We start from the raw sequence: 13,180 nt of genomic DNA on the forward strand, positions 1-13,180 counted from the left end.
CGGCCTCTAAGAGGCGTATTGTCTCTACTTCAAGACAGGGGAGACGCGAAGCGTTTATACCATCACAAGGTGATACGAGTGAGCAAGTACATACGCTTTTAAATGATGTAACCGGTAACATTGAGGGGGTAGTTAGCCTTGCGGCAATCCCTTCGTTACATGCTCTTTCAGAGCTAGACGAAATGTCTATTGATGAGTGCGGCTGAGCCTTGAAGGCTGGCGACTTATCTGAAATGGTGGTCATTCTACCAACAATTGAATTAAACTCATCGTCACTTCTAGACGAAGCTGTCCTAGATGACACGAAAGCTACACTCAGTGCGCGAAATAGGTCATCGATCCTTAACGATCCTACGGATCCCTTTTATTCCTTGATTAAGGAAATCCAAGATGTGGTATGTAATAATCCACCATCTCTTTTACCTCCGGATAGAGGTGTTCGTCATGAAATTGACTTGGTTTCGGGAACCAAATACTGTGTCTCAAGACAATGGCCTTAACCATGGGAGCAGTGTGACGTCATTGACGATTTCTTCCGTGCTAAGCACGAGGCTGGAATGGTACAAGAGAGCAAATCTCCTCATTCGACACCGACATTTTGTTTCAAAAAGCCAAGTGGTAAACAGCGCATTGTACATGCTTATAATATATGAGCTTAATGATGTCACTATACCAGCACAAGCCCCCATTCCTAGAGAGGATGCTCTTTAGAACAATATGGTGGGATGTATAATGTACAGTGCATTGGACTTAGCCGATGGTTAATACTAATTGCTCATGCGAGCGAGCAATATTCCGCTTACAGCGTTTAGCATTCCAAGCGGCTTGTTATGGGAGTGGCTGGTTATTTCACAAGGGCTTTCCAACGCCTCGAAAACGTTTAATCGTCTAGTGACGCAACTGTTTCGCCCTCATCGAGGTTATGTACAGACTTATTTTGATGACATTTTTGTCCATAGTCGTGCGCCTTCGGCTGCGGTTCGTGCAGCCGCGGGTGACGCACTGTTATCTCTTGCGGCAGACGGAACGTCTGCCGTAGTATCTTCTACTCGCGCAACACTAGATGTTGCGGGTGCACGTGGTGATTCACCACGTGAATACGACCCCTTTTTGGAGGTCGACTCGGGGAGAACAGAACAGTCGCCTGATAGACGTCAGGCGGCTGACTATGAGCCTTCGAATGAGAGGGCTCATTCTGATAGACGAGATAATAGTTTATTTCGTTTCAACGATGAGGATGATCACTCATCGCCCATTCCGTCTCCCGTACGGTCACCTGCACCTGTTTCTGTGCAAGGTGATGACGATGGCGTAAGCCATCGTAATAAAAGTTTTTGTGGTACCCCTGCTTCAGTGGGTAATACTCAGAGGAGTGAAGAGAATGAAATGTCTCATCTCGCTCCTGAGAAGAGCCGTGGCTTTTGCCAGAACTGCTAATCAATAGCTTGTCTGGAGAGACTACTCCTTACAATAAATAACCCTTATTTATGCGACAAAGCCACCTGACCTTGATTTCAGCGCGAAGAGCTTTCGCGCTGAGGAAGATTTTTATCTCGATGCATTTCTTAAGCATCGATGGTTTTGTAGCGATGCTTAAGAAATGCATCGAGATAAAAATCTGAACGCGCTCCAGGCTTGCATAAGCGAGATAAAGTCTCGCTTATGCAAGCCTGGAGCGCGTTCATTCGCAATGTCAAAGACATTGGACGCGAAGCCTGGCTTCATAAACTTTACGCAAATCGCGTTAAGTTTGAGAACCGAACTCCAACCGGTGCAAGGTATAAATTGCATCGGTTGTCACGTGAGGCAGGACTTCGATGCCTCACTTGGGGTGATCCTTGTCCGTGTTGTTGACAACACGAAGCGAGTAAAAGGGGATGTCTATTCCCTGTGATCGCCCTGGGGAAGGGCTCGCATCTCTATTGAGATGCGGGATGCGATTGACGTTTTGCAATCGATTAACAGGCGCCAAGGGCGCGTGTTTCTCGATGGACCTTCTATAACCATCGGATGGGTCTCGTCATATTGACGGACGAGGCCCTCAACGTCAGCAACCAGCTGTGAATGAGGCTCCCAGCTGTCATGTGAAGGTGGATAACCACGCCAGCGAACAAGATTACTCGTTTGCTGCCCCTTCACATCACGGTGGTTTTGGATATGTTCCACAAGGAAACGTTGACCTCCGTGGGAATCCACCGATGACTATGGTGGAGGAGGGAAAATTAGATCCGAACCGTGTGTCGGATCTAATGTCGAAGATCGACAAAATCGATCGCTTCCTCCATAATTTAGAGGAGAGACCTGACCACGAGCATGGCAAGCGTCGTTCGTTGGAGCAGATGGTGCAGGCTCACCATATCGAGCGGTTGGAAGACCGTTCGAAGAAAGCTTACTCCATGTTGGAGTACGATCGGAAATATCACGCTCTTCGTGACTAGCTGTCGTCAGCTCATCGCAGTTTCGAGGGTAATCGGAACCGGCATGAGAAACTCCAGGTTCAACATGAGCATCTGGTTCGCGACCACAAGAATCTTTTAGGGATTCTTGAAAAGGGTGGTCAGATCCGTCCTCGGAAGAAGCCGCGTACTGATGGTACGGGCGGAGCCGACCAACGTAAAACGTAGGATGCGAACGCATCCTACGTGGCAATTCTATTGTGTACGTATTGCCTCTGCGATGCAGTACACGGAAAGGCTCAATGAAATTGGGTAGTACTTTTGTGCTACCCACATCAGTGATTACAAGCTTAGGGAGGTTTACCGTAAAGAGTAGCACTAGATCATTAATTTTAAACGAATGATCATTTGCTCTTCCATGTTTGTCTGCATTCCGTTTCTGAGGGTCCACTGCATTAGCAGTGGAATCCTGTACAAAACGGATTACTGATTCTTGAGTCAGCAGAAATCCCTATGCTGACTCATTTGTTTTGTCTTTTTCAGCACGCTTTGTGGGCACTGCCATGAGATCTTTCTCTTCTTCGATGTCGATTTCTTCGACATCGACATCACTCGCATCGTTGTTATTTTCGACGCGTGATGAGCATGAGCCAGAAATGGTTTTGCTCGTGCGAGTCCATCCCCCGCTTCAGCCGTGTTCCGAGAGATCGGAACGCGGATTGCTAGAACTCCGCCGTGAATCGTGGATCTCTATCCGAGACCAATTCACGGGGTTTACCGTGGAGTTTAGATACCGTGTCGATATGGAACAAGCACAACCCGGAGCCGTAATCGACTCTGGTACTGCAGCATCTTGCTGAATCTATCTACAAAAACAAGGATTTTTTTCCCATTTTTTTGTGATCGTCTTCGGAAAATCCGAAGACGAAAACCATAGATACGGACTGCCAACACTCTGCCGGAAGTGGTCAAGGTGAAGAGGCGCACGGGATGAAGGGCTAGGCTTCACCCGTTGACATACCTCGCAAGCACGAATGTACTTGCGCACAAAGTGATACTGGCGGGGCCAGTAAAAGTCGCGACTTACTTTGAGGTAAGTCTTCTCACGTCCACGATGTCCACTTGTTGGAGAATCGTGACACTCATACATGATGCGCAAGCGCAAATCATTGCGAGTTGGGACGACGACACGTGGGGTGTCGCCGGTAACGGCTGTGTAATACAATAAGCCCTTGCGTGTTGTGTATAAGCCGGTAGATCTGTAAAAGATTTATGGGATGGATTCATTAAATGATCCTTCAAACATAGAAGGTCCTTTTTTTCTGTGTAAATTTTCTTTATGTCATCAACTAAGGTTGATGACGGAACACTCGTAGTGAGTGCTGCAACAGTGGGATTAATTTCACTGTTGGAGTGCACTGCTGACTCAAAAATTGGGTCGGCGTGATAACGCATCAGCGACGACATTAAGTCGTCCTGGTTTATATTCGACGGAGAAATTATACTCCGCAAAGAAGTGTAGCCATCTCGCCATTCTTTGCGAGAGGTGAGGGCTATTTACGGCCGTGCGTACTGACGCATGGTCCGTATATACGATGAACGGTGTATCTCCGAGGAGATAGACCCTAAATTTAGCCAATGCATATTTCATGGCAAGGAGTTCCTTGTCGTGCACTGGAAAATTGCGGTCAGCTGGTTGCAGCTGGCGCGATTGGTAACAGAGGACGCGCTTCGCGCCGTCTGTATCCTATTGCATTAACGCGCAGCCGATTGCAAAATCGCTGGCGTCACTGACCACATGGAATGGTGTGTCTTGATCTGCAATCGCCAAGATGGGCGATTGCATTAAGCTTAGCTTGATACCTTCAAACGAACGCTGACAATCAGCGTTCCATAACCATTTCTCGTATATTTTCAAGAGACGAGAGAGATGAACTGTCATCTCTCCATAATTGCGAGAGTACTTGTGCAAGTACGCCGCTAAACCAAGAAACTTTCTAAGTCCCTTGACATCGACTGGAACTGGCCAGTCGGTGATTATCTTGATCTTTTCGGGATCAGGGCGCACGCCGTGTTTACCGACGATGCACCCAAGAAGTGGTATTTCGCTTGCAGCGAATATACACTTCTTGAGATTTGCATACAACTTATGCTTTCGCATAAGTGTAAGAACCTGACGAACGTGATTTTTATGAACTTCCACGTCCGCCTTTCTGTCAATTGTCTGACTATGGACGAAAAAATCGTCAAAATAACTCGGTGCGAATTTTTGCACCGGACTCAACGGATTCGTTACGCATCTGTTGAAAGTTGCAGGAGCGTTACTAAGCTCCTGTGGCATTAATAGCTTTTTCCAAAGCATCCCACTGGGAGTGCTCACTGCTGTGTACGGGATGTCTTGTTCACGCATAAGGATCTGATAAAATTCATCCATCAGATCCATAGACGGAAAGATGGTACTCTTAGACATACCATCTATGATTACGTCTTTTCTAGGTATCGGCGTTTGAGCCGGTACCGTTGCAGCATTCAGTTTATTAAATGCGTGCACTATCCGCCACCCTCCTGTCGCCTTCGGCACACAGAAGGTTGGAGAGCTATGTGGGGAGGTTGACCTCCTTTCATGGCCCGCTTTTACGCGACCGGTAAAGAATTTATCGATCGCAAGTACTTCTTCACGTGGCAGTGGCCACTGCTTCACTGACACAGTACTTCGAGCCCGGTTTGAGCTCGATCTAATGTCGAGTGCCTTAATCCATAGGCAACTCGCATGGAACTATCTAGGGAATACAAGGACTCGCTCGAGCAAAAAAAAAGTTTAGCTCTTGCTCATCACGCATTAGCACTAAGGTCAATGCGAAAGATACTAATGTTGATTTAATTTACATTGAGGTGGACAAACTCAGTAATAACAATAATGTTATTACTGACTTTAATAACGATGCTGAAAGACTTAACATCAAAAAGAAAATTATTAATGAGAACGATAATACTCTTAATAACGAATAGATTTAAATACCGCAGTGCGAGCCGGTCGCACTGAAAACAAAAAAAGAGATAGCAGGTAATTTTTTTTGGCTTGAGAAGCATGGGTCCGTCTTGTACAGGAGTCCATCGCTGATGCGGTGGACCAACAGAAACGGAAGACAACATACCATCAATTAATTCTAATAACCCAGTCGTACTGTCTACGGTTGACCTTCTGAAACATGTCGTGATGAAGGCAGTGATAAATTACTGCCCAGGTATATTGGGCCGTTTTGTGTTCTACATCGCTGCCTCGTGGTATGCGTGCGCGCATCCTACGTTTTATGTTGGGTATCTATGGGTACGAGGCTTCTTCCAATTCCGGGTTACACCGGAACGGTCGAGGGCATCGCCAAAGCCTGATGGTTTCGAGCCAAAGCCTTGTTGTCTCGGAACATAGTCTGATTCTCTTGAACCAGACGATCCACTCTTTCCTTCAAGGAAGAGATCTTCTGACGAGCTGTCACCAGCTCGTTTTGAAGGGACTGACATGTCCTCTTGTTCGCCATTTGTTCAGTCGCAACCTGCGCACAATTTTTCATATGGTCACGAAACACATTGTCGACAGTCACCGCTAACTCGCTGCGATGGGCTCGCTCGTGATCAAGATCCTCCTTTAGATAATAAGAGGAGTGGTCCAATCACGATGTTGATTCGGGCTCGTCAAATGAGTCGATCCCGATTCCCCCCCCTCCACATCCGTTGACAAATTCGAGTGATGAGAAGCATTTTCATGTTGAAAGCTTCTTGAACCGCCGTGAGGTAAAGGGGGTTCGAACGAGTCATCTCGTTCGTTGGCGAGGGTATCCACCCTCGCATGATAGTTAGGAACCTCGTTCCCAACTGATGTTGGACGGGTCTCGTCTTGCAGTACGATGAGAACATCCGCCTCGACAGAGAGTCCATCAAGAACGAACGTTTCCCGCGCTCGTAATAGTATTGAAGGTTCTCAATCCCTTGATGCATCTTGTTAGATGAGCGTCCTCAAATGAGAATCTTTAAGGGAATATTTCTTTGCTCTCTACCTCAAGCTTTGGGGTACATGCTTCTTTAGAGGCATGACCTGCCCCTTTAAAACAGCATTGACATGAGTCCCCCCACGAAAGGCAAGGAATTCCTGCCTGTCTAGACAAACGTTGTAGCTTATAGTGTGCACCGACTACGGTCCGTTTCTCGAACCGTTCACGGAGAGCATTTAGCTTGTCAGGCCTATGTTTTGCATATTGAGCACAAAGGCTGTCCAAGCTTGGAGCAAAGGTTTGCATCCTTCCCCCGCATAGAAGAGTACTACCGATGCCGATAAAGAATTCCGTCTCATTCTCACCAGTGAAGCCTGGCTGAGTCAAATAACGGAATGTGATATCGATCGTTGTCATACCAGACCAACGAATTAGGTTATTCTTCGAGGGGAAACTATGTCTATTTTCAGGAGCGAGCCGCAACGTTTTGCGATTCCTCTCTTGATGGCGCATGTTAACGTTAACTTGGCCCTTGAAGCAATCCCTAGAATCACTCCTTTCCTGGCGTATGCAAACTAGCACCACCAGTAACACTCTTCCCTACAGATCACTTAGTTTCTAGTGACGTATACTTAGTCACCAGAGTGATCATCGCCCACGAAGTCACCATCCGATGACTCCCCACCAAACTCGTCATCACCTCTTAGGTTGTCACATTAGAAACCAAAGGTTTAACGGACTCGTCCTTAGGTGATCCGGCGGCATTTACAGTAGCCACTGAGTCGGGCGGTGCCGGTGACTTGGTCCAGTCACCTACAATTGGTGTAGCAGGTGACTTGTCACCGTCACCTGCAATTATATTATCAGATGACATATCTCAGTCACCTTCAATTGGGGTAGGAGGTTACGTATTCCACACAGTCGACGCATTAGCGTCTACTTAAACATTTGCAATACTAACAGCTGCACTAATCCGTGCAGCTGCCAGCTTTGCGGCCTCACGGGCCACGCGCACAGACTTGTTTGTCGCCATGTTGATCTCGGTCAAAATCAATAAGGCAAATAATAACGGTATTTTGATTAAAATCAATAATGCAAAATTACACGGAAAGACATAATAGTATTTCCGGTCACCCTACATCAGTCGCAATAGTGACTGTTAGTTAAGGTGGGGTGATGAAATGGGGTGTCTCGTTTCATAGGTATTATTTCCTATAAGAGGAAATAAACAAAGAAATACGAAATTATATCTTCATTAATTTTAACTTAAATAGTACTCATATTACCAAATTTGGTAATTGATACAATAAAACATTAGGTCTATTGATCGGTTGATTTAAGTCTAAATCAGTCCAGTCAATCATTATAAGACAAGGATAGTGTGGATCGCAAGGACGCGACATCCTTAGTTAAATATTAATATAATACGTTCAGAAGTAGATAGATGATCGTTACTTAGGAAACTAAATACATTAATACAGCTTTACTATTCTCTATTGATAAGCCTTAGTCTAGACCTGTAAGCTAAAGACCCTAAGATCCATAGAAACCTTCCTCTGTAACTTTGTGTACGTGTAATTTCGAGGCATCTCACCTACATTGTAATCAGTGTAAGGTTAACTAGTACTGATCAGTACTATTGAAAGGTGCCCCGTTACACAAGTGGTGGGTCTAATTACTTCACTTGTGTGGGGCAACTTTCATTGCGAATAGGTGCGAATCCAGCGTGGGAAATGCGTCGTCTGTGTACGTGCTACATGTGATGCTCACTCACAGGCTTCACCACCGAGCTAAGAAGTTGTCATCACCACTTTTGTTGTTCTGTTAGGATCATGGCAGGGGTATGGCCATTTCCATATGTTTCGATCCAAACAAGGAGATTTTCTCTCTCTTGTCCTCATATGTCTCAACACTGACAACAAGAGGGCAAGCCTTAGGCTCCTGATCAGGTACAGGAATTTACCGAGTTGCATAAATGCTGCTAAGTGGTCCGATATAGAAAGATTCATGTTGCAGAAAGGCTTTAAGCCTTGCAACAAGAACCTTTGGGCCCTGAAAAGGATGTGATCTCTACGATCCAGCCCAAACAAATTTGTAAGGTTATCAAACGCTACGCGTTTCACCCCTAAAAGTTTGAGAAATGGATCTATGTCAGCAGACGCTCGGACTTATAAAGACTCAGGCGTAGATTGGCGAATCGGACTTAATTCATTAAGATTATACGAAAAACTAAACTTTAATTAAAATTTAAAATGTGGAACCTTACCTTAATTCCACCAGATCTCTATCTGGTGGCTACTACTCGTATTTCGTATCACCTACATAAAAATGGGATTGTTTTAGCCAATCAGAAGCCTTACTTATTGCGCTCCGCATATTTTTTTTCACGATAAAAAAACATCGTTTTGAATCGGGCTGGGTCAAGTTGATCTACTCTCCATATCCTTCTTTTTGACTTGTAAACAAGCGGGTCCTACGAATTATTATCAATCACAATACATTCTCTATATCACACTCAATTTCTACTTTCTTCCTTGTCAGGCTGTTCTACAATGCTTCCACCACACCACCCAATGCATCCTTTCCCAGCACAATGGCCCTGACGGATGCAGCTCGCGAATTCGCTCATGCAGAAGGATATGCTGTGTCTACCCTAAATTCCGACAAAAAGAAGATTATTTTGTAATGCGATCGACGTGGTACCTACCTGCAAAGGGCAGCAACATGACTTGAGTTGCCGCGAAACTCTGCGAGCCGATTGACTAATTGCCCGTTTCGTCTATCAGGGCGTCTACCAAGCGATAACAGCTTGCAACTGCGAACTTTTCATAGGGAACATAATCATGAACCTTCAGACAACATAAGTAGTCATCCGACTGCCTGACGCTTTCAATCAGAGCAAAATTTGTTAGTACAAAAACTTCTTAAGGCTGGGATTGCGCCGAAAGAAATTGTCACAACCCTACGCCAAATAGATCCCAGCACAAAAGCAATAGGAAGGACAATCTACAACGAGCGCCAGCGGTGCGAGCAGAAGAGCTTCGCAATCGTACACCACTGGACGCTCTATTTGACATTCTGCATCATGCAGAGTGGGTTTATAGGTGTGAAAGATGATTATCATCATCTTTTCACACCTATTCTATGCCAGCCAAAAATCTGTGGAACTCCTTTACAGACATCCATACGCTTTGGTGGCGGACTGCACCTAGATAGGTGCAGTCCACCACCAAAGCGTAAGGATATCTGTGATCGATTCATAATGCCGGATCCTCCATATCACTGGTGTCACAAGCTTCAACACTTCCTCCCAATTGCTATTGCTTTCATCAGGCATGAACGTGAAGCGGACTACCTTTGGGCTCTCGATCAACTGCCACAGACAATCACAACAGACCGAGAATTTGCCCTAAAGAATGCCCTGAAATAACATTTCCCACCTCAACCCATCTTCTATGCGTTTAACATATTTAAAAAAACGCTCTAGCAAATTGTCGTAAGTTTTTTGGACCTGGGGATGACTGGAATAAATTCGTGAAGAGTCGGACAGATGTAATCTATTCGAAATCAGAGGAAGTGTAAATCAATCTCATGATAAGCATGCACTCAACATATACTGCACTGCCTAACATGCTGGCCTATCCGGATACCACCTGTCTGACACATAAAAATTAATTTATTTACGCATACACCAGGAATTGCATGCATTTTGGCCACGTCACATCATCGAGAGCTGAAGGGCTTCATCATATGTTAAAGAGCTACATAAGTGTTCCGGAAAAAACTTGGGTGATGTACAAACTCGCGTAGCTCATGCTGCTTAAGCCCAGATTGAAAATCTTGGTGTTTAGCTGTCGTAGGAGCGAATGCAAGTCATGCACAAACACAGAAAATCCCTTTCTTTGCTGTAGTGCGCCGCATTTCAATATACGCACTAGGAAAATGCTTTGAGCTATGAGTTATCTGAAGATCCTACCAATGCCACCATAACCTGTTCAGTTGCGTGTAATTCAAGAATGGAATACCCTGTCAGCATCAAATAATCTGCTTTTCTAAGAAGTGGCCGCCCTCTCACTGTTAAGAGTTTCCACCATTAATGGCGCTTGGATGCAGCTGCGCCTGCAGCCATGCCTGAAGTGGGTAGACAAAATGTTGCCACCATATTAGAGGCTGTCAAAGAACGTTACAACATGGTGGAGTATCGCCATCAAGAAACCATTATGGGAACAGCTACGATAAATTGCAGTCTGGATGATATGGCTCCAAGAATTCTGTCCCTTAGCGTACTCGTGGTCGCTCAACTGGATCTAGACCGTCACAAAAAATAATAATGTGCATCAATCATCAAGGCAACGAGATCCATCTGAATTTGAGTTTGTTCAAGTAGCGGATTGCTCGAAACTTTGCATACAATCAGGTCAAAATGCACGCAGGTGCCCCATCGCTCAATCTCTGGCTCTTTTAAATAAGTCCTTTTATCCATCTGAATTTGAGATTGTATAAGCAGCAATTCGTTGAAGACTTTGCAGTATTTGCAGGAATAAGGGTCACAATGCACGCAGGTGCCCTTAACGCCGAATATCTGGCTCTTAAATAAGTATTTTTTATCCACTTCATCAACTTGCCATTCCACCCCAGCATTTGTTATTTCCACCCGTCATTATTTTTTCCACCCGTCATTATTTTTTCCACCCCTTATTTGTCTTTTTCCGCCCATATAAATAAATATGCGAAGCGTTATACATAATGCTTCTGATTGGCTAATCGGAATCAAGTTGGCAGCGACGGTATTTTTTTGCATGGGGTGGAAATAACGAAATGGTGGGGTGGAAATAACATTCCCCTTTATTTATTATCTAAGTTCTTAATAGCAAAAGGTGTGTTGTGAATTGTACACTTCAACCGAAGTATGCCCCATTACAATTTTATATTCCGTTGCATGGTTGCTACTCTGGCAAATTGCAGTGCACAATTTCGATTTGGCACAGCCATAAAAAATATGGTTTTCGGCACTTCATATGGTACGGATTCTTTATTCGATCAGGAGAATGATACTATGAATTCTGTAGGCTCTTATTTCCTCGATTTTTCGTTCCAAGTTGCTTAATTCTTCATGGAAGGTCCTGTCGCTGCGGATGCGCTCTTTGAGCAATAGTAATCAGGCAGCAAATAATAGGTGGGCGCGAGTGGGCTTTAATATATGCCCCGTCATGATTATTTAGTCCCCTTAAAAGTCTTGGCCCGCAAACGCTTGATTACTTACGCCATGAGCTATTTAGTGCTTGTACGTGCGCAAATAGCCCATGCTTTAGTAGGGTTGGCAATTGAGACCGTGAATGAGTCTAGCTAGTATCATGCATCTTTTTGTGAAGATGCTCAGACTTGGAAAATGATTTTTATGACACTATCGCGTTAGAAGCTCAGCTATTTAAAATGAGACTTGTCGAACGCAAATCGTGTATAAGATTTATAAAAAGCCTTCCCATCTGGGAGGTTACCGGCATGACTCTTCCGTCTCGTGGAACAAGACGAGTATATTTTCACCGACCTTTCGACGGGCGTGTACACGTCGATAGCGGCGAGTATGCTAACATCATACGTTTCAATTGAGAAATATTAAATAACAATACTCAGATTTGTGACTATTTTTGAATAACGACTACAGTATAACCTGTCTAAATTAATAATGTTGGGACGCCCTTTCCTGATAAATTTAAAAAGTTTAGAATTTTAGACAGGTGTAGTATCCCACAGATAAATTAATTATTTCGCTTTTTTGGAGGGATGTGGTTATAAAAGAAAGGCCTCTCCCACAATCCCCAAGAAGAACTCAGCAGCGCATCAACAATGCCTCTGGGAGGAGCACGCCACAATGACGGACGATGTCCGTGTGGCTCTCTGCAAACATTACACATAGAATCCCGCACTGATCTAGGCACAGCTTGTCAATTGACTTCAGGACAAATATCAGCTGGGGGTCAGCCAGGCGACGGTCTCCAGCACGCCGAAGAAGAAGGCAGACCATCTTCGACTTTCAGAAGACAGCAGTAATGTATTCACTGATGGAATCAGCTCTGCTGGCTTGGTTTAATGCCCATTCGGATCGTATCAGTCTTAGCGGAGACGTTGCCCGTGAACATGCAGAGCGGATTTTGGACCTTCTTTGTCCAGGACATGAACTATTTCAGCTTTCCAACGGATGGCTGGAATCCTATATAGCTCTGAATGGAATCCGCGCCTATCGCAGTTCGGAGAGAGCGGCGCGATGGACATGGTTGATGAGGAGGATGCGCTTTCTCCCTTATGCGAGGTCCTCAATTAGTATAAATGGAAGAATATCTACAACATGGGTGAGACTGGCTTGTTCTATCGGATGCAGGTAAGCACTCTGCGAAGGACACCAAATTTTGTTATCTGGTGGCTAATGCAACTCTTCTGTTTCAAGCTGACACTTCGCTTGCAACAGGGAGCTGAAGGGGTGAAAGCAAACAAGGAATAAATGTGACTGTCTACTGCAATGGTGATGGGTCCGACAGAGGCCCCTATGGATCATTGGCACTACGCCACTTCTCGCTGCTCCCGCCATGTCAATCTCCAGAACCTTGGCTATCAGTATCGCAGCAACAAGAAGGCCTAGATAACACAAATTATCATCTTGGAGTGACTGAGGGACTTCGATGGGAGAATGGCAAACCGCAAGGTGCTGCTGATCCTGGACAACTGCAGTGCACACGTCCTGCTTGCTGATCTGTCGCAGCGAATCGCAATTCGCAACACGACAATCTACTATATTTCGCC

Source organism: Bremia lactucae, assembly GCF_004359215.1.
Source record: "Bremia lactucae strain SF5 chromosome Unknown BlacSF5_NotPlaced_183_SHOA01000117.1_1171385bp, whole genome shotgun sequence".
Taxonomy (NCBI): domain Eukaryota; phylum Oomycota; class Peronosporomycetes; order Peronosporales; family Peronosporaceae; genus Bremia; species Bremia lactucae.